We start from the raw sequence: 25,386 nt of genomic DNA, 5'->3' as shown, positions 1-25,386 counted from the left end.
ATGAGGCGAATGAAGATGAAGACGATGAGGAGTCCGCACATGGTGGGGTCAGCGATATCTACTCTCGGTGCGCAGCATGGCGCTGTTCCGAGGGAACGAGAAGGCGGGTAGCGGCCTGACGGGGGGTGGCGGAGGTGCGGGGGAGGGAGAGAAGGAGGGGGGGGGGGTGAAGGAAGGATCGCGGTGGTGGTGGTAAAAGGCGTCATGTCAGCGGTGGGGCCGAAAGAAGTACCGCTACGCTTCGGAGGCGCCCTGAGGCGAAATACCAACCTACCTACCTAACCACCAGCTCACGAACCTACCTTGCACACAGAGAACGATGGTAGGTACAGTACGCGTCTTGGGCCAGCGGTGGGGCCCACGTTAAACGTTATTGCGAGCGGAGTATAGGCAGCGGTACACTTCGGTCCGTCGTCGAGGGCCTTACGCACCTCCACACTCTCGCGTTTGCCGAGCAACGGTCGTCGGTTAGCGGAGTCAACTTTGTCTTCGATGAGGCCCCCGACCGGCTGGCACTCTCGTGGCCGACGGCCTCCGACGCGGACCCGGACCCAAAGCGGTTGTCACTGAAATTATAATCGTTCCGAAAACCCCGAACAGTTAGTTCTGTGCCTGAATCATCCCCCTTCGTCTGTTTTCAGTGTCTCGTACGTAAAATACATACGCATCGTCGTTGTGCCTCGTGATGTGCGTTTTTCGTAATTCAAACATACGTGCAACGTTATTTTCTATTCTTTTTCCTCTTGTGATACGTATATGATACAGGTGTTGTTACGGATTCGTGGGCATATTATAATGTTATTATACCGATTAATCGTCGCTATGTTCAAGTGTGTACCGTGTGATTGATCAGGTAGTTAATTGTCGAATTATAGCAGCTCGACGAGAATATTGACTGCGCTATACACAAGTATTTATAATAACAATTTTATAATCCGTTAAAGCGACCGGTTTATGCCGAACAGGATATTTCACCGATCAAGTAATTGCTGCATACTCAAAGTACTTAAAATAATAGAAAACAACCACTGCGGTTACCGTCGAACACCATACAGTGACGTTTTTCTGCGGACTGTGAACTACCGGTTTCGTTGAGCGCGGTAAATCAAGTGCGGTGATGAAAATAATCGGTTATAATCCTTGAGAGTGTGGAAAAAAATAAAAATAAAAAAATAAAAAATCGTCAATAAAGTAAGAAATCGGTGTCCGAGCTGCAGAGAGCAGTCATGTGGAAAGTGTTTGGTACGTCTTCTCGTTCGCACCGAGATTCTAATACACGGGGGAACGTAATCGAAAACGTTGATCGGGATGATCGTGATTTATAGCTGAAGCTGATCACTCATTTTCAATTCTTCTATTCACATTCTCCTTTTTATACTTCTTCGCAATTTTCACACCTCGCGAGAGAAAAGTGCGCCGCGTGTTTCCTCCGCAATTTTCGTCACAGATTTGCCATGTTCCTTGGAAGTAGTGGCTCGTTACTGTTTTCGTTGGGATTGCCAGCTGGACGCACTTCCAGCCTTCTGGTCTGCGCGGACGTTTTTGGTGCCTGCTGATCGGACAGCAGATTGTGTCCTAAAACCAAAGATTCACTCTGCTATTCTGAAGACGACACCCTGCGGGACGAATCGAAGTACGAGAAACCGTGGAAGTGTTTTACAACCGGAACGGACGCCAGCCGGCTTTGACTTCTTCGACTCTTCTCAGCATCGCGTTGCTTCAACGCCGCAGCAACGCCCCCTACTTCTCCACCTCGTCGTCTTCTCTCTCTCTCTCTCTCTCTCCTACACTCTGCGCTGATGGTTCTGATATCATCAACCGGTTTTTAAGGTTGGTTTACCCCTTAACCCATATTCCACATCGTGGTAAATTAGTTAGACGATGGCGATCGATGTGAACTTTTTAAAACGGTTGTATATTTGTTCATTTTAGACACCGAATAACTTATACAGGCGCTGCGTGCACAGGTGATTTACCGAACAAACAGGATGTACATCAGCAAGGTATTCCCAATGACATCCGGTTCCAGAATTACCCTTCGATTTCCACTCTTAAAAAGACGCCTTCGGCAACGAAAGTCGTTTTCCCTACCAAACTGCATAATTTTTTATTGGTTAAATTGTAGTTGTTTTTATACCAATCTACTAATCTACCAACCATTCATCATTCTCACCAGATTTGAAATTCACCAGACAAGAAGTACACTATTTCGATTGAAATCTGGATGGAGAAAGTGTGAAAGAACTCTTTTACTCTGTCAGAAGCCGTTTTTTGAATTGTTCAAACCGTGTTGCGTCTAGTTATATTCTATACGTAATACGGCAACAAAATTGTCTCCGAGACGATGATTCGTTTGACCGATAATGCTAAAGATTTCCGGACTCATCGACATCCTCCAACTATATGTAACTTGCCGATTTTATCCTCTGCAATGAATAGATTTTTAAATTCATCGCTACCAGTTCCATGAACCAATTACGAATACTCCAAATTCCAGTCGAATTTGCCGTTTTCATTTTTTCCCTTTGAAATTTCATAAATTTGTTTTCTTCTAATTAAGTTAAAATTACAACGTTGTGCCGCATGCATGTATATCACATTTGTAGAAACGTATGGGAAAATGGTCCAACAGTGGGCCGGCGGGCAACGACTCGCGTGCAAGGGGCATAAATATAATTGGCTTAAATTCCTTGTGTCCAGAAGTCCATAGACACACTTCAGCTGTGCAGCGGTAATTAATAACAAAATCACAGGCACCCTACAACAGGTATCCGTATACATGTGTGAACACGTGTGTGTGCAACTTGTTGCGCGGTGTAATTTACATATCAGGAATTTTCTTAGCTCCGGCCCAGTAAATGTGTACCTAAATACGCAATATGGAGATCACACCTGTACGAAACTAGAGAAAGGAAAGAAGAAAGAGAAGCAAAATGTCCGGTTGTTCTTTGATTCACATGGTATTATTGCAATTCTCTTCTCACTTTCGGGTGACTGTGATTGAAATATTTGCGTGTCGTACCGACCCAGAGGGTAGATTCCTGGCAAAAAACTGAGACGAAAGTCTCTTTGCTCGAGAATCGAGGGAGGCACGGTTTTCCAGTAACAAAGGCTTAAAGATTGGCCAATCAGAGCGTTCGTACGGTGTAGTCTGCTATTCCGGGTAGGCCTGTGATTGGTCCACGGCAAATGTTGTGTAACTCACGAACCGCGGTTCCCCCGAGGTTTTGGCAAAGGAACTTCTGTCTTGGATTGTCGGAAGGAACTCGATGGAAGTATCGAAAATTTGATTCGTCGAAGAAGACCTGCCGGCCAGTGTCAGAGCGTCGCATAAACACGTATATCGGATAATTGTGAACGCGGTGAAAGTGCAATTCTGACAAACCGGGTGTTATTTGTGTTCACATGTGTAATAAGACGACGACCACGATGACGCTGGACTATCGAAGGCGATGTAGTAGGTTAATTAACGTCGTGTGTGTCTTTCTGCACTATCCTATCCTATCCTATCCATACTGCAGAGAGTCGTTCGAGGTCGGTCACGCACCTCGAACAACGCGTTCGCTTCGTTCGTCATTCGAACGCTACACATGCATGTATATCGTAGATTGGTAGTTACAGGATACGTGATACGTCGCGTATTTTGATACAGTCGTTATTTTTCTGTTTCTCTCGTCCCTAGTTGAAACTGATCCCAACAGTTCCGTTAATTCGACGGTCTTTCTGCCGATAAAAATTTGAATTATCTTTCGCACGATTCAAGTTTGCAATTCAGCTCTTGTCTGTCTTCTATGATCACTATCCGGCCAATCTGTGCCGTTATTCTCTGTCTTTTCGTTGCCTTCTTTTCTGCCATTTATTGTTCTCGGATAGTCGGTGTTGGGGAAGCGGCGTTTCGTTCGGTTCGCCAGGTTCTTCAGGTCCCAGCTGCTTATTGAGTTGGCTGGCTGCTGGATCCGACCCGGCAAATGTCAAAGTATCCTGCATCTGGCTACACGAGAGAACCTGTCCCACCGTCAGCGACCCACACACGACTAAATGTCAGACAGTGTGCGTCTCGTCTAGCATAAAACTGTGCTCCACAGACACGGACGAATGGCTTATACGTTACAGGTTCGAGATGCAGCCCGATAACTATGTATACATACATTCACGTAATTAGGTACATACGCATAAATATATAATCGTCGGTATACGCGCGTTATATACGCGGAGAGCTGTTGCGAAAACGGAAAAAGATGGCAACTGACTACGACTAGACCGCCGGACTGGCTGCTCAACTCGATCCTCGAGCGATACTGTACTCGGTATTCATCTTGTAATTAGTTGGATACTCATTTCTGTCCCTTTACGATACCCACGGTGTCCTGTTCTTCGTGTGATTTCTTCATTTTCATTAGTAAACACTTTTATGATATTTGTGTTTGGTTGTTAAAAAATTTCTCTATTCAATTTCTACCAATTGTGACTTTTGCAATCAAGCTACGAACGCAAAGATTAGTTTATTTTCGATCAATTTTTGTTCTCTGGTAATCGTAACTATATAAATCACTTTTATCTTCTGATTTATATCATGACTCGTTGATTAGCAGATACAGTTATGATTGTTTTCTTCAGTTTTCGAAATCTGTCTATGCCGGTTTTCGAGAATCACGTTTTTTTATTTACCTTATCAGCTTTTAATTCACAACTATTTATCAACTGTATTGTCGATATCTGGTGTCTATTTTTGTATGTCTGTAAGTTATGAATTTTATTTCGAATTTGTTATTATTTAAACAGGTAGGAATCCAACGTTTACCGTGCAGAAGCCTTCATTTGATTTCACTTTTCTTCCCACCGGATATTCATTCTTTCTTGGATGTTACCGAATTCTGAAAATTACTTAAAGATACCGTTTTGCGTCTTTTATCTCATCCCCTGTCTCTAACGATCGAGCTTTCGTTGCTTTACTGGACGTTGCATAAACTTCTCACCGCAGTGTTACTGCTTTGAGCTTACTTTTCTGAAATAGTCCTACGTTTTTTTTAAATTTCTCTACAAATTTTCATTTATCTTATTAAAAGTGAAATAAAGATTCCGTGATCGTGCGTAAAGGAAACTGCTTGCATCTCTCCCCGACTACAAGGTGCAATATTCTTAATTGCGATAAGTAGTACCGTACATATAATCCGAATTTACGTATACAGCGTATAATACAAACCTCATTTACAAAGCGAGGCTGTTGCGTTGGGATAAATGATATAATCACACGCACAATATGTATACAGATATTCATACTCGTACAATAGTATTATTCATACACCGAGTGTGTCTCTCCCACGCCTTGTGCATACGTATACATGCGAACATACACGTACATACGCATAAAGATGCATATCTTTCTCATTTCGGAGCTTTCTTTTGTTTTGGCCGGGATCCGTCGGCTGAACCAAACCAACCTGCCGACCGACCAACCAACTTCCTGCTATTTTCTGTTCTCGGCAAGCAGCCAACTGGTATATACATATACATACATATATATATATATATATATGTATATATGTTGTGTGTGTCACATGCATGTGCGTATTACAAGTGCTTGAGAGTATATTCAGCATACACTAGGAAAATCCCGGCAAAAACATACTACGCAGGCGATGCCACGTCCTGAAAACAAATGTTTATTCGAGGTTGCTCGATAGGCAGGACGTTTTATAGCTCAGCTAGTCTAACAATAAGTATTGCACACAAGATGTTCACAGTACAATTATAATACCGCATAGTGTGCGTTGTGGCGTATATTGTATTATGCGGATTATTATCCTGGCGAGGAAAATGGTCGGTACGTTCCATGGTTCGGTACTCGTACACCTGGAGACAAAGTTACATTGTGATCCTATATATACGGAACAATTTGTCTTGTCTCTTTTCGCTCCCCCCTCTCCACGTTTTTTCCGCAATTTATTATTCCTCTTATTCTTTACGTTATTGCGTTTTACGATCCAGACCGTGGATACGATTCTTCAAAACGATTTTATCTCTATTTACGGAAACTGAGGCGAGTAGAGGTGGACAAACGCTTATAGTTGCCTCGGGATCTGTATCCAGTTTTCCTATATTTTATGACGAAATAGCGTACCGAAGCTTTTACAGGAGCGAACACAAATTGCTCGGAATCTGGGATTAGAAGCCGAGGCAAGAAAATAGCAACTGTAAAGACCGTTATGCTTACCATTTAACAACTACTATTTCTATCTCGGAAACGAGATTTTAGATACTAGTCGATACATCGACAAGTACTTAAACGATTAGTTCACGAAACTACAATAATCTTCAATATTCAAAGGGTGAATTATTTGAATTTTGTCCGGCATAGTCGCAGAAATTTTTTCAACGACTGATTCTCAAGTCTTAAGACAAAAAAACCACTATTTCCATCATTATAATCGGCATACTTTGTTCCAACGACTAAGTTCGAGTACTAAATAATTTCAACTCCACTCCCTGAAGTCGTTTTTCAACGATTACAGTGAAGCAACTATTGCCACGATTTGAATAAAAGTGACTAATCCAAACTGATTTCCATACCGAATATACCGAAGCAGAATCCCCCATTTTTCAGAAAATCACCTTGTTAATCAGCTATTAATGTATTCCAGTAGAAGACTGGTATTTTGGGATAACTATATCCATTGCAGATAACAGTAAAACTTTTTCCAAACCGACGCATAACTCCCAGCCGAACTTAAACTGTACATATATCGATCGATTAGTGACTAGTCTCGATGTAACTGCTCCAACAGAATTTCGTGCAACTAGCTCAAGTAACAGAATATTCATGAAATCAGTATCCGATATTCAAATCACACAAATTTAAGCAGATTCCTCGTCATATACTCAAGCCAGTGATAAAGAGTAATATCCCTAAACTAAAGACGCGGTCGTTGTACGTCTGTATGTATTTATTACATACTGGTATAAACACACACATAGCCATTCCTTACGTACGTAGGTGTACATGCACGCATATATATATATATATATATATATATATATTTATATTACACCGTGGCAAAACAGGTCTGACGTTGATGCCCGGCAGCAAGAGTAACGCCGAGAGAAATCCTAGAGGGATTTTCAACGAGCCGGCCAGTCAGCTAGCGCACGATTAGTTAGACGATCTAGGAACAGCGCAACCCAGCAGCAGCCACGACTCGAGTGTCTGCCGCACGTCACTCACACCGGGATCTGTGGATAGCTGGCCAAGGGCTGAGTGTCCTGACCCAGTCTGGCCGTAAACACGAACATCGATCCTCACGCACCTGAAAATGCACGCACATAACGCCAGAAATACGGATCATAGCAAATTTATCCGGTTTCGATACATCGGTATCGTTCTGCTTTACCGTCCTCCGTCGGTAACACTGATACCCGATTTTATCGACGCTACCTCGACTGATCGATCATATTGCGAAACCGTCTTCGTTCCTCTTTATTAAAAGAGTCTTGAACGGTGAAGCAAGACATTTTGTTTCCTTTTCTTCGTTTTTCTGTTATTCTTCCTCTTCCGTTTTCTCTTCTTCTTCTTCTTCTTCTTCTTCTTCTTCTTCTTCTTCTTCTTCTTCTCCTTTTTCTTTTTCCTTCTTAACCGGAGTTCCTATCTCGGATTAAAACGGCGTTGACTTTACGAAGCTGCCGGGCAAGTATGTCAAATTACGGATATACGGAAACCCGTGGTATTTAGGTTGCAGCCCAGGTATAAAACGATCGGCACCAACGGGTCACCTGCACCTGCTTCGATGTATATGTGTGTACTTTTTTGCTCATTCATTCTTATTTTTTGGTTTTTGGCTCAACTTTTTATCTGGTTTCATCGGCCGTATTCTTGCGTTACAATATACATGCGTACTTATCTCGATTTTTAACTTTTAACTCCAAGTTTTTTCGGCAATTTTGTTCCAGTTATCGTTTTTTCTTTAAAAAACGTCTTTTTACCTTGTTACATTGACAATACTTATGTCGGTGCATACGTAAATATATGATTCACACATACATATATATATATATATTATATATATATACCTACACACTTTCTTTTCTCCGGTTATCATGTAGCGCCTTCTTGTATCTCAACCTTCTCTGCATCCAGCAACTAACCCAACCCCATTATGTACCCGTATATACGTGTGTGTGTGTGTGTGTGTGTGTGTATATGTCATATGTATATACAAGTGTCTCTACTTTCTGTGAAGGGAATTTGAGATGCGCGTTCAAACTTCGACGCGGATATCAAATGACCATGTTCGCCAAGATCCTCAGGTACATACAAGTATATAAAACGCAGGTATGTACGCGCCGAGTCAGGGTTCAGTGCTCACCGTGCAAACGAATAACACGCGGGATATAAATCAACGAGTGTCGAGAAAGACAAAAAAAAATAAAAAAAGAAACAAAAAACTAGAACAGTTGAAACATTGCGTAGGTTTTTGATCTGCAGGTAAAGAAAAATTGAGACACTCCGGTGTTTATTATTGCAAAATTGCTAATCACCGATGTAGCGTAATATATGTATTTTAACAGACATGCGCGCGGTTTCGGGTTTACGGAAGCCTTGGCAACGCGGCGTTGCGATCGAAGAATTACGAAGGCTCACGGAGCTTGGAGTAGCGCGCATAAAAAGCCCTTAGGGCATTGGGGTAGCTGTGCGCGAGCCGGGAGCCAAGCTTGGCCTCGAAAAGTTGAAAATCAAGTAGCGCTAGTGTGTTGTACAGATTACACGCGTAGAGTGGGGTTTATACATAAAAACAACAGGCATGTTTAATATTGAAACCCATAAGAGTCTGTAAAAACTACGTAAGATAGTATACATCTATCGTAAAAATGCCTGAAAACGACTAACAATAAACTGATCAAGATTCGACACGTCGCGTACTCTTCGGCAAATAAAAATTTTGCCAACCTATCAAAACTTCACTCTGTATAAACGAAAAAATCAAACAGGTTTGATATGTTTGTGAAATGCATCGGGACCATTTAATTAATACCGTTCTTTTCTCTTTCTCGTTTCAATCAAATTCGAGATCGCTACTCTTTCGGCGAGTGTGATTCGACGTATGTCTTGCTTTTCCTTTTTTCATCACGTTGAAAAAAAACTTTAAATTTTCGTAAATTTTTTAGGTATATATATTCGTTGTTTAAAAATTTTTGCGCGGAAGGTTTCTTGACAATGTAAAATTACCCATTCGCGTTTGTTTTGAATCTTGCAGGCAAAGAGAATGAACGGATTTTTTTTCAGATCGGTACAGACCATTTTTGCATTTTTATTATGGTTGATGACACTGCGAAGAGTTTTGTGTATTATGAACTATGAATAGGATGTGCCGTATATATAACAAAAAAAAAGACAAGTTGCTATTCAACATACTTATCCAGCATGCCGGTCTTTCGATTTTTTTTCTAGTTTTTTCGATTACATTTCTCTATCCTTCTGTGTGTCTTCAAGTCACGTATAAAAAGAATTTGGTTTTCACACAGACGGTTCAAGTTACACAAGCGTTAATTGTTTTTTCAATTTTTTTTCCTCTTTCGTTACTCTTCTTTACCGCTGCGCTAATCAATCATATTTCACAGAAACACATTAACAGATTATAAATGCGTACAATGTATGCGCGAATTTGAGTCGCATTTAAGAGACTTTTTTATATCCTGATGTAGGTTTTTTAGCCATGCGTTCGTCATTTTCTCGCATTGTATATCACAGACATAAACATAGAATTACGTACAATACAGATAAATAATACACGTATATATTTATACGGATTTTCAGTAAACACGAGTCTAGATTAGGCATAATAAATAAATTCTGATGATAATATTATAATGTTATGTTTAAACGTATACCGAAAAGGAGAAGGAAAGAAGAAAGGGAAAACGAATTCCAGATGCACAATTTATTGCAAAAGAGCTACTCAATGACTGCAGAACGAGGCATAATAACCATATGGTTATGTGTAAAGTCATCGTGCATAGTCTGCATATATGTAAAGATACACATATATACGTATACCTGGCAGCATTACTTGTATATGCTATACACTAATCATATCTACAGGTATCATAAGTATAAGTGCTTGCCAATATAACGACTAAATACATCTCGCGATGATGTCACTGCCGGCATGTGTGTGTGTGTGTGTGTGCGCGCATTTTCATATACAATGTTTTTTGCGTGCAAAGAGGCGCGTGAACCCTCGAGAGGCGTTAATGGCTACGGTGTACAATTTTGCACCAGATAAAAAATGGATATGAAACGATCCAGTTTCATTCCACGATAGACTAAACAGGAAAAGACTCGAATGACTGATTTGTCGTGATAAACTGAGCATTTGTGATTCAAAAAAAAAAAAAAAAAAAACGGTGATTCGATGACGACGATATTTGTCCTTCGAACGATTTTTCTTAATGTCTTTCAATAACGATTGGTTTTCTTTGATTTTTTTTTTTCGTACCGTAGTCTAAACTGTTTCCCAGTTGTTTTATCGTCACCGATCTGGTTTCTAACTGCACAACTATTCTAAATGGCGTGCACTAACGGATATTCGATAAGTTTGAAAATTAATTTTCACCATAACCAATTCTAAAACTAAACTTTGAAACAAACATTTTTGACAACTGAGTATGTATACATATATACGTATATATATATATATATATATATATATTTATATATAAATTATACATGTAAAACTGGATTCAGCTGCTTAATAACGCAATCGAATTCATGTGCACACAGCATGATGTATATATATATATATATATATATATATATATATATATATATATGTGTGTGTGTGTGTATAATGTATGTATGAAGACATACCGGCAAATCTAGGCAACTATGTACATCCCTAAGTGTACGGGTAATGTATGTACTTATACACCCAGGCACCCATAGTACATTACATTATTGCACGTAAAGGTATACGACGGGCCTCAGGATCTATAGGTACGAGCGTCTCGTAACGCCCGTTGAGACTTAAGACCCATGCAAGAATCATGACAGCTCGGGGCTATGTAGGCGGACTTGCCGCCTTGCGCAATATTCGGACCTAAGCTGTGCCTAGTATCGTTCTGTCGGTTATTAAGTAAATAGGTTATACCTTAACGCGTTGTTCAGCGCGAGTCGAGTCGCCGAGCCAGCAGCCGTGCCAACCAACTCAATCCGATCGGTTCCCCAGGCTCGAGGCTCCTCGACTATCAAGACGTAACAGATTGCCAACTCGGTAACGCTGTTTCAACATATAACGGGGTCCAACTATTCGGAAACCCAATCCCTGCGAACACTTTTCCTTGTTTTTAAACTGATATTCTGTATTTAAAAATATAGATCGGTATTGAAAGAGTTTATTATTACTTCTGATTCGTTTCCGTACAGATTAGTTTTCTCAAAAATACGTTACACGGTCGAAACGATGAATTGGATCAAAAAACCGGTCACGAGTTGAGTTTATGTACTACTTTTGTGTTTGACACTATAGATCGGTAGAAAATCGGTAATGATGTTTGGTTTCTTTTTATCTAGTGTCTTTCGACAGTTTTCTCTGAGGTACGTAAAATAATCTACGAACGATCGAAATCATAAATCGGTATCCAGAAACCGGTCACGATTTGAGTTCTTTTTTTTCGATCGATCGAACAAAAATCGTTTTCTTCACGGTTTAGCTCTATCTTGGTAACGATGAGCAAAAATTTTTCTCGACCGATTTATAATCTACAATGGAGAGAAAAAAACTAGTAACCGTTAATGATTGAGTTTAAAGTTTTCTCTGTGAAATAAATAAAATAATCAAGCTTAATTGTAAGACTGTTCTTTGGGCTTGACACAATATACAGAATAATTTCTTTGGCCGTGCAGAGTGACAGGATCGTTAAAAACAGAAATCGGTAACCGGATTTCATTTCATTTGATTTTCGTTTCGAATGTCAAAGTGTTAAACACAGTGATCCGTGGCTTGAAGTATTTTGATGGTGATAAAATCATTCAAACAGAGAAAGAGAGAAAGAAGGAAATCGGCAGTTGGATACGGAGGTGAAAAAATTTCCGTTACCATACACAGTAAATTGTTTATCTAGTCCAATTATTGACCGGGCGAGTCTTGCTCTTCCGCGACTAATGCGCGAGTGGCCATGGTGGATGTGCGAGGTCACCGAGTGACAATGATAGTGTCGAGGACTCGAGTGGCCCGACTGACACTGAGGGAATTGTTTTTACCGGATGAGGCGGACAGCAGCCGATCGGCGTTAGAGCAAAAAAGGTTCGGATTTTTGTCCACCTTTTTACCTTCTTCTCTTCTATTTTCCTATGCTTTTTTGTTCCCATACCGATCAACTGCGAATGGCAAGGACTATCCAGCCTCCAATATTTCGAAGGAGGTGGACCGGATGATTGACTGCCCGCGGACTGTCCCAAGGATTATTATACATACGTGACTGACGCTGTTCCTGGTCATTCCGACCACTCGCTGCACGGTGGCCTCGGCCAGGACCCAATGCACCAGCGTTACGGGATGTTTAATTTACTGCGAAGTTTTTGCACAATGAGAAGAGAGAGCAAGGATAGAGGATCGAAGTAGAGAACTAATTCGTCTTGCGAACTGGGTCAGCTGAAATCGATGTAAGAGAGTTGGGATCAAAAAAAAATTGAAAGATGCCATCTGGTGGAAAGAAATATACCACACCAACCGAGTCGTGTTTTATTGTAAAAGTTAATCTAAGACGCACGTGTCACTCGGTAATAACTCAACGTAACTGAACAGAAGTTGAATTACATGGAAGAAGTTTTCCGTCACTTTATATTCCTGTGTTTTAGGTAAAACGATCAGCTTTTAACCCAGTTTTTACGCCATATTACTCGAGCTACGAAACTACTTCAAGTCCTGCAATAAGAATAGGATCGAATTGTAGAGTCAAAGTAAGCGATCCTCCAAAGAATTGATTGAAAAACTGGATTCCATATCCTCTTTCTTCCTTCCGATTCGCGCGATCGGTACTCCAAAAATTCAGCCGCAGCGGGGCGCAACGATCGGTCAGTCACAGCGGGAGGGACTGACTGACTCAACTTGAGATTTCTACTGGGAATTGCAAAATAAACGCCTCTAGGCTTCAGATTTTACACACGCAGACAGAGACACTAGAACTAGGTACAAGCGATATTTTTGTCGATCCGAAACTGTCGCTGCGGTGCTATTGTCAGTTTGATATATCTATATACACATGTGTGCTCACCTAGGGCTACCTCGCGTCTCGTCAGACTAGATAATTAGAAAAATACACACTTGCTTCCAAACTCACACGAAAGAAACTACCGGTGAGCTCCGATCGTAAAATCTTTCGCAATATATGTAATTTAAGCGCGTATTCATACACGGTGTCAAATAATCGTCAAATGTATGTCCGATTAGAAATTAAAAATTGCGGTGGTTTTTTCGCAACCGATGAAAAATCGCAGTTGATCTTTGGACGGTTTTCAAACCAGTACCTTAGTCTTGAATTCTGAACGTTAAATGAGCTTCAACGTTCTTTCCACTAGGGGCGTGTTATTCCAATTTATTCGACTTTGAGTCATTCCATGGGTGATAAAGTGCGGGTAAAAATATTGAAAACCAATTTCAATACACCGATTATATTGCATGAGTACCTATCTATGTATAGATAAAAAGATATATAACCACTGACATAATTGCGTAGCGTATACACGTATAATGTATAATGTATTTGAATCGCATTCTCGCCTTGATTACACGACCGTGTGTCCAATTGTCTCACATATATTTATTTTTAATTAAAAATTTATTCTTGATACTGAAGCTGCACGTAGCGATGTTTTAAACTCGGGCATACGCTTACAATAATTAATTACATCATACGTTGGAGGTTTTATCCGTCTCGATTCGAGCATATTATACGTACGTATACATATAGGTGTACGCTTACGCGTTGTTCATATATTTATATTACACGTATTAACATGTTTGCTGCGATGGCTGTACAGCATATTTTCTAGATACATGCCCGTGGATTTGGCCATTTCGTCGTTTATATCTCAAAACAGATTTCTCTTCAGAGAAATTGCCTCTATACTCGCGCGTCCTCGTGCACGATGGCATGCGCGTCTTTGCGCGTGTGTATATGTATATATCAGGCTTCGTATGCAGTTGGATTTCTCGGTTTTTAACTTCGTGTCTTGATGGTGTTGCGATTTAAATCGCTGTCCATATGTTCATCGAGACCGTAATCGGCGGAGGAAAGAAACAGAAAAAGAAACCGCCCGGCGATAACCTGATCGCTTCACATTCAAATTTGTATGCATGTAGGTAAGCTTTTTTCGGTTTTTAGCAACAGATCCGAATTTTTTAGGAATACACCCGAGATAATCAGGCCTTCAATTTGTTCTGGTTTCCATTTTCCGTTATATCGTTTCTTTGCTTTGGAAACTTTCAACCGATTTCTATTTGAATTCTTCTATAAATTGAGAATCGAAATCGCACATTCATAAAAATATGATTCAGCTGTCAGATAATTATAAAAATAAAAAAAATAGCCAACTCAAATATAGAAAAACGATTAGTTCTGGAATGCAGTCTCAGAAACGCGACACTCGTATCACAGGTTCATTAAGTCAACTGGCCTAATGAAGATTAAAAAAATTCAAGCTTTCTTAATAATTAACGGACATTGCAAAATTTCATCCACGATATTATATTTGTCACTTTGAATTTCGCATATTTAAATCAAAAATAATTTCGCAACTGTATCGGAGATCCACAGCGCAAGAGTAATTGTGAAAAAATTGCTCTGCAGTGACCCTGAAACTGATAGAATAAATGGGAAGAAAAACAGGCGAGTGAGTCGGAAGAAAAGAGTGCGCACAGGCAGAGGCGAATTACGGCTCACCTCAGGTAGATAATGCCAAGCCGGCATAATAGCTCACTGACAATAGGTAGAGGTAAGCCCCGTTGAAAGGAGGTCTGCCTATGCCTATTAGACGTAGCTCTAATGCGCCGATCGGTCGGTTATACATCGATAAATACATGCGTTGCGTGTAGTGGTATGCATAATTGATATTATACTCGATTCATTGTTCCCGCACTAATTGCCGTGAACGATTTGAACGCGATTTTAACCTAGAAACTGCGTGCAAAGACTGAAAATCGGCCTTCCTGCAGTTTACCGGGAAGTCCAATTTCAAATTCTGGGCTCTTACCTGACGTCACAATTGTCTAACGGCTGAGAGGCCGGGTTACCGATCGTCCCGTGTCGGTAGCAGCTCGTAACTCATACTCTCAAATGGAATAAGGTCTAGTGCACTATTCGCTTGTCGTACACAGTTGCCCAAGCGAGGGTGATTAGTGGTAACCAATGTACCGATTGCCAAGAATTCTACCACACACAGCCGCCTGTGCACAATTAAGAGTTTAGCCTGCCTTTAATACCTCTGGCTCTGTTCTCCAGCTGTTGTTACTTAAGACGGGCTACTCTCAGCCACAGGCTACTTGTATGCATATTTTCCTACCGGTCGCGTACCGATCTATCCCACAATCTACAATCAGTCTGTATCATGCGCTCATGCGCAGGTATATTAAACGAGATAAACCGATATGTCGTCGTCTCCTGTATTTGTTATATCGGTTGTAACAGGTACCCCTGTATTTTCTAGGAACCGATTTCTGATCGAGATATGTACTAGGATTTATTACACATGCCGGGTATTTATATGCATGAGAGGTACTTACCCGGACTTGTTTTTCCTCGCTGTAATAATGGGCGACGACTTAACGATTCTTGATCAAATTTATTTTCAACATAATTTTTTTCGCACGGCTTTCGTCTCTTTTCCACGATTTATCCGACGGTCTTCATTGCAATTAATTTCATCGGTCATTTCAGATTTGTTTGACTCCTCCTGCCAATTTTCTCACTAATTTTATTAATAAATTTGCTTTTTTCATTGCTCCAATATTCACAAATTTATTCAGCAACTTTCTCGTAAAGATTTATTCACTGATCTTATGGCCTGCGTTTCTACTTTTCTTCAAACAATGCTCATAATTTTCTTACCGATTTTTCCTTCCAAATCTTCGTTCCGATTTCGTCGCCGATTTTCTTGTACGTTTCTTGAAAAAATTCCGTAACGATTGCATGTTCTTTCTCGTGGATCGATTTCAGACGGATAATTGATATCGATTTCTCTCAGAACTTTCAAAATGATTTCCTAAACGATTTCACAAATCAACCTCTTTCCCTCCAAATTTTTTTTTTTTTTTTTTTTTTACTTTTATTATAACGGAGAATTCGATCCAACGATTTTGGAACTCGAGCTTTTTGTTAACGATCTTTCGTTTCTCCTATTTTGTCGATCGATTTCGAACATTCGATCTATGGCGATGACGAGAATCAGATACACGGAAGGTAAAACCCCATTTTCATAAAAGAATGAAAAAAACTCCCTTGTTTCAATTCTGGGTATACACATGTTGCATACTCCGCGATGCGGCAGAGACAGAGACCCCGCGTTCTTGCACGTACCCCAGAAGTAAGATGGACGGCGACGGGTGGTTTGAGTTTATACTGCACCGGGAACCACACGCGTCATTTCGTATGCGATGTACAAGACTTGAATATTTTTTTCGTTTCATTTATTTATTCTTTTTTTAGTGTTCTTTTCAACCACTGCTTGCGAGCGCGCACTTGTGTGCGTGTGTGTGTGTGTGTGTGTGTGTGTATGTGTGCGTCCTCGCCCGCGTGTTTGTTTTCTTCATATTACCTCTTCTTCACTCATTTTTTCCATGTTAAATCACGCGGTGTAGTATAACAATCGGGATAAACGGATGCTACCACGAATTTAGATGCACCCAACGTTTCTATACACAATTCACGTATATTCGGTTTAATTCATTTTATTTTGTACTTCTTATTCAGATGCTCACTAGCAGTGCCACCATCAGTTCCCTCCATTTCTTTGACGTTTTTTTTTTCTTATTTATTATTATCCGTCTTTCTTTTTTATTCCTGTTTTATTCTTTTGCATACGAAATAAATCGGCCGTAATCACGTTAGAAAAATTTGGCAGGTACTCTTTAACCTAGGGTAAAAATAAGGTTAAAAAATAAAAGTAAAAGCTCGGAACAAGGTGGCACGTATATTAAAATGTACAAGGCAAAAAACTAGAGACAGCTGTAATAACCTGTAACAAGCTTTTCGTTCTTTCTTTTGTTTTTCTTGTTCTTGTAAAAGACCATAAAGCAATCACCAGTCCAGTTATTACGGATCGAATGGTGCAGGATATCGTATTATACTGAAAGACCGAGCAGTGCACAACCGAGTTTCTATGATACCAAGAACGTACCTAATGACAAAGTAAATGGCAAGGAATAAAGGAATAAGAGTAAAAAAATCTAGGCACATTCTTTCTCTCTTTGTTCGCACCAACCGATCACATCTTATGAAGAAAATCGGAATTAACATTCGTTGGGCGAAAGACCTGCAAGTCTTTCTCTTATTCTTTCTTGAAAAGAGAAGCGGGATTTATTGTCGCTCCGCAGGGAATCGGTTACAGGTCCAAGGCTTGCCTATTATATTCATGTGGGTCAAACGATCGATCGATCGATCGATCGATCGGGTTGCCGATCCATTCTTTCAGGGCAAAATAACGCGCATCAATTATTGTCAAGCGATATTAAATAAGCCATTCGCAACGCTGGTATTACAAATCTTAACTCCGCCACTAATTGGTAATTAGGTCTACTCCTGGTATGCGCAGACCGCGACTTGTTCAGGATATTTGCTTCGGTTTTCTAGGCCAAGTCGAGCCGACTGCTCATCTTGTGGCTATGGAGTTAGCGCTGCACTGGACGTTGCTGACATGCCATCCACCTTAACCTCACTTTTCTCTCCCCCCACCTCTCTCTCTCTCTCTTTCTCTCTCTATTCATCTCTACGCACGGTGCTCCGTCTCTGGAAGTAAAATAACCACTCGATCCAGGTGAATATATATTACGTACATATACATTTGTACGTATAGCTACGAGTCATTGGTTGGTTAATTAATGATAAAGTTTAACGGTCGCTGGACGTTAATTTAGTCCGCGATCTGAGCTCCCCCTTTTCACCTCAACTTGTACTGCACTGAAAAAGAAACCGAGCTAGCTTAATGTCTCTTGGGATTAAGAGTTACTTTTTTACTGTTTATATTTCGTATGTGCCGAGGCGTATGCGTAAGATGAAGAGAGAGAGAAACGAGTGACAACGTTTAGTATGAAAAGTTGCATGTATAATAATGATCATACCTGCGAGATAAATAATTATCGTGGGTATACACAAGTATACACCGTACGCATATGTAATATAAAAAAAAAAGTTACAGGTGAAACCGTATGTATTGCACAGAGGACGCGTGTATAACGTACATGTGAGATCAAAATGAAAAGAAGGTAGGTGGCTTGATACGAAAAGAAAGAATTGAAGAATGAGAGTAATAATTCATTTTTAATATCGAGAACGGGAAGAAACACGAAAACTAAATTAAAAGAAGTAACGGTATACAACTATTATGTAGCGTTTAATGTGAGAATGACCAAAAATTTTACGCGTATTTATTCAAAACTGTTGATTTTATTATTATTTTTATTTGTTCGTTCTTTTTTTATTTTTCTTCGTTTTTCACAGTTTAATGGATTTCGAACGATCGTTCCTTTTAACCTGAAGAATATTATTGTGATACACCGAATGAAAAAAAAATACTTGACAATTTACTTTGAATGAGAATTTTTTCCGAATAAACGTCAGTATAAAGCAAACATTGAAGAAGCACACGATTGATATTTTTTGTTATAGAATTGTTCATTGTGCAGGTACAAAGACAAATATTCCATTACAAACAGAAAGGGAGAGAAAAACAGTCATCTATATTATTCTCAACTCGTCTTTGCCGTTCAGAGGTTGAAGCACAATTACGTACAAGAAAGAAGCTCTTCTCAATATTGTTCACGCAAAATGAAAGACATGGGACAAAATCCACTTGCGTAATTATCGACGTGCAATTTGCGTGCAACGTGCCTATAAATTATGCCATCGTATTTTGCCGCCATTTTTTGTTCGGTTAAGATAAGGTTAGGTTAGGCTTGCCAGATTCCATCTAGGATATCGAAACGTATATATACAGCATGCCTGCTGTGTTATACGTACGCAACGTATTATTGCCACGTCATTTCTGGTGGGTAGGGTGATATTTATACATGCCCACATTATTGTACGTATATGTAAACTATATCGGTATACGGAACGTAAATGTATAAAATGTCAATAGCTGTGGGTACATAATAAACCGCGGAATAAATTCTATAATCAATATAGTACATAAGGTTAGGTGGATATAAAATTATGCGCGCCCGCTGCTGCATAAATAACCAGCGCGTGTATATAAAAATAGGTATATGTTACTGCTTGCAATTTTTTGCCGTGAACTATGCTGTGTTCATAAGTCTAGATATGTGCATACGTGTGTTCGCCAACGATGTTAATTATCGACCGTTCCGGATATCCGTCGGGCGTATCGGCCTCTACGTCGTCGACAGGATCTCGATACACATTTTTTCCTTTCTCTCTCTCTCTCTCTCTCTCTCTCTCTCTCTCTCTCTCTCTCTCTCTGTCTCTTCTCGGTATGATATTATTGCGAAGAAAGGGAAAGAAAAAAAAAATAACAAATAAATGAATAAATATTGCTAATTAATTACGCACCGGTTTGAGATGCAGGAAACTGAGTGTCTCTCTTTCTCTCTCTGTCTCTTTTTCTCTTCATTCTTTTTGCCTCCCTTTCTCTCTCTTCCGTTTTTTTGCTCGTTATATGCTTTTTTTATCATAACACACTTGAGGTATTATATTATACCTAAACAGCCGCCACAGCATCTACTGCTGCACAACAAAGATTAGACAAACTCGAGTCTCCACTGTTGCAGGTCGCTTCACCTTTCCGCGGTTCTTTTCTCCGCTAGTCTCTATTGTATTATACAAGACAACACGCCCAAGCTTCAACCGCAACCGATTTATTCCTAACCGGATGTGGGCAGCTAGTTCTTGCCGCACTTCTTTTCTCCTCAAACATTACGCGCAAATTAATATGCCTACCGGCATTTTTCTCCAGACTCTTGTAAGAATCAACGATGCATAATAAAACGGGATGCGATAATATCGTCGATAATCCAATCCGAGTTAGTGAATTTTGACACAGTGCAGGAATATAAGCAACTAAAACCGCAGCCTTGATGTCGCAATTGGAATCGGCAAGGCCAGAAATACCCGGATTCCAAGAAAAAAGATATAGGAGGAAATCTACTCAGAATTCGAAGCGAGATATTTTTTAAGCACGTCAACGCAAACTCCTCAGAACAAATAGGCACAAATAAGCGCAACTAGGCACTGAGAGGACTACTAAAGACAGGGAGGTAATTTACCGGCATCGATGGACCCTAACAAGAGACTTGCATCACTATTAAACCCTGGCGTTGGGTATGCAGCCAGTGCTGCTTGTGAAGCACGAAGTTTATCGGGTACACTAGCCTCAGAGTTGTGCTGCACCGAGGTGCAAGTACTGGTACTATTAGACTTTATATACCTATACCCACCTGCGACTGTCTGTGTATTGTACAAGTAGATAGATTATATACACTTGCCGCTACCGAGCGACTCGCTATGCTCGTGGACTAGATTCTCGCCGATATAATTGCACAACGCCACGTTTCGTTTCGTTACGTTTCGATCCTTCGTTCTTTTGGGTTCTCGGCGCACCGTCTGATCTACGATTCATCAGTGCAGCTTGATTTATCAGATTTATCTGAGAAAAAAAGAATTGCGACGATTGCGTGTAAAACTCTATGACCGGATGATCAGAGGATTCAAAAAACTTGAGAAATTAAAGAAACGGTATTATTTTCGTCTTCAATAAATTCTAGATGACGGTAACAGACCTCCAAACTTTGATTTGAAACGGAACTACATATCGGCTAATGGGGGAATACCAAGGACCGAATGGTCTCGAAATCCGTTTTATCCAGCTCCAGAGTTATGGATTCGCGTTGGAAACAACCGCCAATGATTAACGACCGTTAGACTGTATCCAGGCTATAAAACACGCGCTCGAAAAATGGTTAACACACCAACAAGCACCCGCATAAATATTGTCTTTTTGCACCGTATATCGGACGCTCTTAGTGCCATATTGCAATCAGAGAGAAGTGGAATCGCTCGGACTAGACCAGACTAGACAAGGTAGCTGCCATAATATTATGCCTCGTTCAACTACACGCGGCAACGAGCGACCTGCTCAAGCCTACAACGCGATCAAGAAATAACTCGAGTATGTATATCACGCACATGCACATAGTTATATGTATACATCCAAGTAGAGCTAGTTCTAGTTGTGAAACTCACCTGAGCCGCCACCGCCACCAGAAAACGGTACCTATTTGTGATAGGTCGATACTTTTTTCCCAAATCTTCACCGGTAATTTGAATTCATCTATATTTACCTCGTGGTCATCGTCGCGATGTTCCAACTCCCTAACTTCTACGATCGAACGGGTATTTCATGGATCGTGTCCGTTGAACTGTGTCACGAGCAATGTCAGTGCCTGTAGGCTTTTAGATACTTGACGCTAATTCATCGACAAGGTAGGAGCAAAGGTTCCGTGCATCGGTGGCTACGTATGGAGAAATTTGATCGAAGTGTTCGAATTTTGCTCACCACTTATACTCCTCTCGAGTGTCGCGCACGGAAATTCCGGATGACGATATCGAGCCCATTGTGCGCGAGTGTCCTGGTCCATTGACTCGAGCATCTGTACTTACGTACACGGACAATTAATGATACAAGTAGAATACACGTGTCTGTACCTACTCCGTAAGAGGTAACGACGACGAAAAAAACATTAGTTGGGAAAAGCAACAACCGCGTCTTAGGAGAGACGAAGTGACGTGTTCTCCTTGCAGCCATCGAGAGTGCGAGCTTCTAGGTGTTTAGAACTCACTTCACTTCACTTCGCACTGCGATGATGACGACGGTGATGATAATGATGGTCCTTAAGAAGTTTATAACGGTGGATTTATCATCTATGTATCTATCTATAATGTACATAGCTAGACGGACCGCTACCCTGCGGAAAGAAAAAGAAAACATTGTTAGAGGTATATCGAAGCCTGTGTGCGCGCAATGTAAATATGTGTGACACGCACACAATAAAAGCTTGCGGAGAACGATGCGTTATTTTTGTTTTATTTTTATCTACGTTCCGCTTCTTTTTCCTTTTCTTTCCTTGACACTTGACAGTGAGTACTGATGCTTGACTAAATAAAGCCCGTGCAACATCCTGGTCTAAATTCAAGACCGAGCGAGATGCTAGATCTATCCTAGACCTTCGGAACAGCCTTGTATAATCCAGGCGTATCTAACCTCAGACCAACCAACAGCCATCAACAAGGAACTACGTCCGTCTTTCCTCCCCCCTACAGGCAAACGTTGTTATCCGCATGTATTATACTGCGATACGTTTTATTTACGATTGTCTGTCGATCCTCAAGCCTCTGACTCATTCAGCAAATCACATTATACGTACTTACATAGTGTGTTCGTAATAACCTGAAAACATAAATGGCGCACACAAATAGCCGCTGATCGGTCGGAAATCAAGGCATCGAATTCCGGTGACGGCTCGAACTCTGAGTTGAATATTTTTTTTACTATAATTCGCTACTTAGCCGAGATTCACCGTCTTTTATGGAAATCGGAAGACCGATTCCAGTTCAACCCAACAAGTAAAAGCCTGCATCTGATGATTTCGCATGGAACGGAAAAAATGGGAGAGAAAAAAATATGATACATAGTCTTAAAAACCACGCGGTGAAATTCACATTCTTTATAAATTACACGCTGCATGGTTACACGTGTAATGCGATCAACGAATGAGCTTCTTTCGTTGAAAGATTTTTTCTTTCTCTCCTTTTTGTTCCACCTACTTTTCGTTACGGATTTTCTTTGTCCCCATATCCTCCAGCGGTATTGGGGCTTGTATTTGACCGTCGACTACAGGAAACACATAAGACGAGGACGGGCCCCAGCGAAATCATAAATACAGAAGCTGGAAATTTAATTTAGTTATCGCTGATCGATAAATGAACAGGTCACCTCTTCAGCGGGTCCCCCGCTTAGCCCCAACCCGCACTGTGCTCATTATATGTGCCTCGCTCTCGCACGTCGTCGACGTCGTAGATAGAGAAAGTGCGGCACGACCGCTGTTGCCCCTGCTCTGGCGGCGGCGGCTTGATCTCTATCGTTTTTCTTTCCTCGTACCGTCGAAGTCTGTAGCCGATCTGGACCAAAAGCCAAAGCCCTCAACTGCAATATCACACCTCTTCCAGAGGTATCGTCGAAACTTAAACACTTCGTGTTCCAATGTTTCCAATCTTATCGATACTTTAATTCCTCATTTGATATTTGGTATACCGATTTCCTGGTTTGTGTTGTTCCTGAAAACTGTACGTTTATATTTTTTTATTGTGAAATAAATTGAAACAAGTTGTCGTCCAATATTTCTCAGCTTACCGATCTTTACATTGTTCACTTGATGTTAGGTATAGCAATTTCTTGATTCATGCTGTTGATTGTTTCTGACAATCATACGCTCCTGTTTTCAAGATGTCGATTCAGTCAATTCGTCTTACAATGTTTTCAAGCTTACCGATCTTATCATTCTTCATTTATTACTAGGTACCGATTTCCTGATTCAAGATTTGGACTGTTTCTAAAAAAAAAAAATGATTCCATGTTTCAACGAAATAACCTCGTTTTTATCAATGAGCAATCTGTTGCTTTTTTGGCGACTTATTCGATACTATAGGTACGTACCTTATTTCTTGATCCGAATTGTAGGTTGATTACGAAAAACGTGCCTCAACGTGTTAAGAAATAAATTTCATAATATCAACAGATTATTTATTTTTATTACCGATTTCTATATCTACTCATTGTCAGGCATGAACGATTTTTTTTCTGTGCAGGTCAAGTAGGTACCGATCATTTCCTGATCCTCGATTTTTTCGTATTATTGTCCCTGTACTTTTACTTGTTTCTTGTGTATCCGTTCTTTTTCATAATGTCACGGTTATTTCAATATCATTCATTCCTGCCGTCAATCGTTTGCTTATTATTGTTATTTCTCGCGCTTTGTACATTACTTTGAACGATACGGAACTTTTTGTTCATACACCAGATCTTGTTCTCAACTACCGGGTCATATTTTCTTTGCTCCCTGCATCATTATTCTTTTTTTATTTTTCTTCTTGTTTTTCGAACTGATTCATGATATTTTGCGAGTTGAAATCGCAGTACAAGAAACTTTGACAAGGCCACGAAGTGGCCCGAGGGCATCACGGATGGGTTGGAAAAACAACGGTTACGGGGGAAAGAGTCTCATCGTGAAATCGTTCCGGCTAATTAACCGATAAAGCTTCAGGTACCGGCGTATCATTACAGCTTGTAAAACTGGCCGTAAAACGTGCCTGATTCTCAATTAAAAAGTGCACTCTTATAGATATAGGCATACGTATATATAATATATACATAAGGAACATCACTCGACACTTGTATGAATCGTATACGCAGGAGGTCTTACCATTTAGTGAAACGAATCTGCACCGCCATCTAACGGTTACACCAGAAACCTTTTTTTGCGCAGACAAATCCAGCCGATCATTTGTAGTAATAACGATGGAACCATGTAAATTAGAATACCACTTACACGTATTTCCGTGATCAAATATAACCAGATAAACAAAATTGCTTGATTAATTCGACAGTTGATAAGACGAGCCTACTGATTCCGAATATCTAAGTTTAAATATCATCGGTTGAGAGCAACAAAACCCTATCTTAGATTTTGGTCCAACAAAACCTCATCTCAGAATTTCGTTCAAAAATGTCGTATGTCCTCGGAGATACAAAAACGAAATACAAAGACGAAATTCTGAGATGAGGTTTTGTTGGACCAAAATCTGAGATGAGGATTTGTTGAACCAAGTTCTGAGATAGGTTGTTGTTACTCTCAGCCGACGGTATGATCTACTTGTGTGTGTAGACATGTATATGTATAGATATACAATGTATAATACTGGATTGCCAAGATTGAGTTGCGCAACTTGCACTTAGGCTCGGTGTGTCTCCTCGACTCGGTGTTCGCCGGAGTTACCGACTTACCTGTGTATTATGTATATACGTATCGTATATACATTTAAATATATATGTATATATGCTGAATTTATACCCGGGCATATCGCGTTCCCACGCCTTGAGTATGTGAG

General features: G+C 40.4%; 1 protein-coding gene across 1 annotated transcript in view; it reads left to right on the top strand.

The window, feature by feature from the left end:
* The first annotated feature begins 418 nt into the window (after nt 1-418).
* The window catches only part of LOC124304843 (zinc finger protein 648-like), a 30,789-nt gene continuing 5,821 nt past the window's right edge, over nt 419-25,386 (top strand). Inside the window, exon 1 of the mRNA XM_046763544.1 lies at nt 419-1,830. The gene's annotated coding sequence lies outside the window, so the exon portion shown is untranslated. The remainder of the gene's footprint in view (nt 1,831-25,386) is intronic.

Source organism: Neodiprion virginianus, chromosome 5 (assembly GCF_021901495.1).
Source record: "Neodiprion virginianus isolate iyNeoVirg1 chromosome 5, iyNeoVirg1.1, whole genome shotgun sequence".
In the NCBI taxonomy this organism is placed as follows: Eukaryota; Metazoa; Arthropoda; class Insecta; order Hymenoptera; family Diprionidae; genus Neodiprion; species Neodiprion virginianus.
This window is presented reverse-complemented; position numbering and strand designations above follow the sequence as displayed.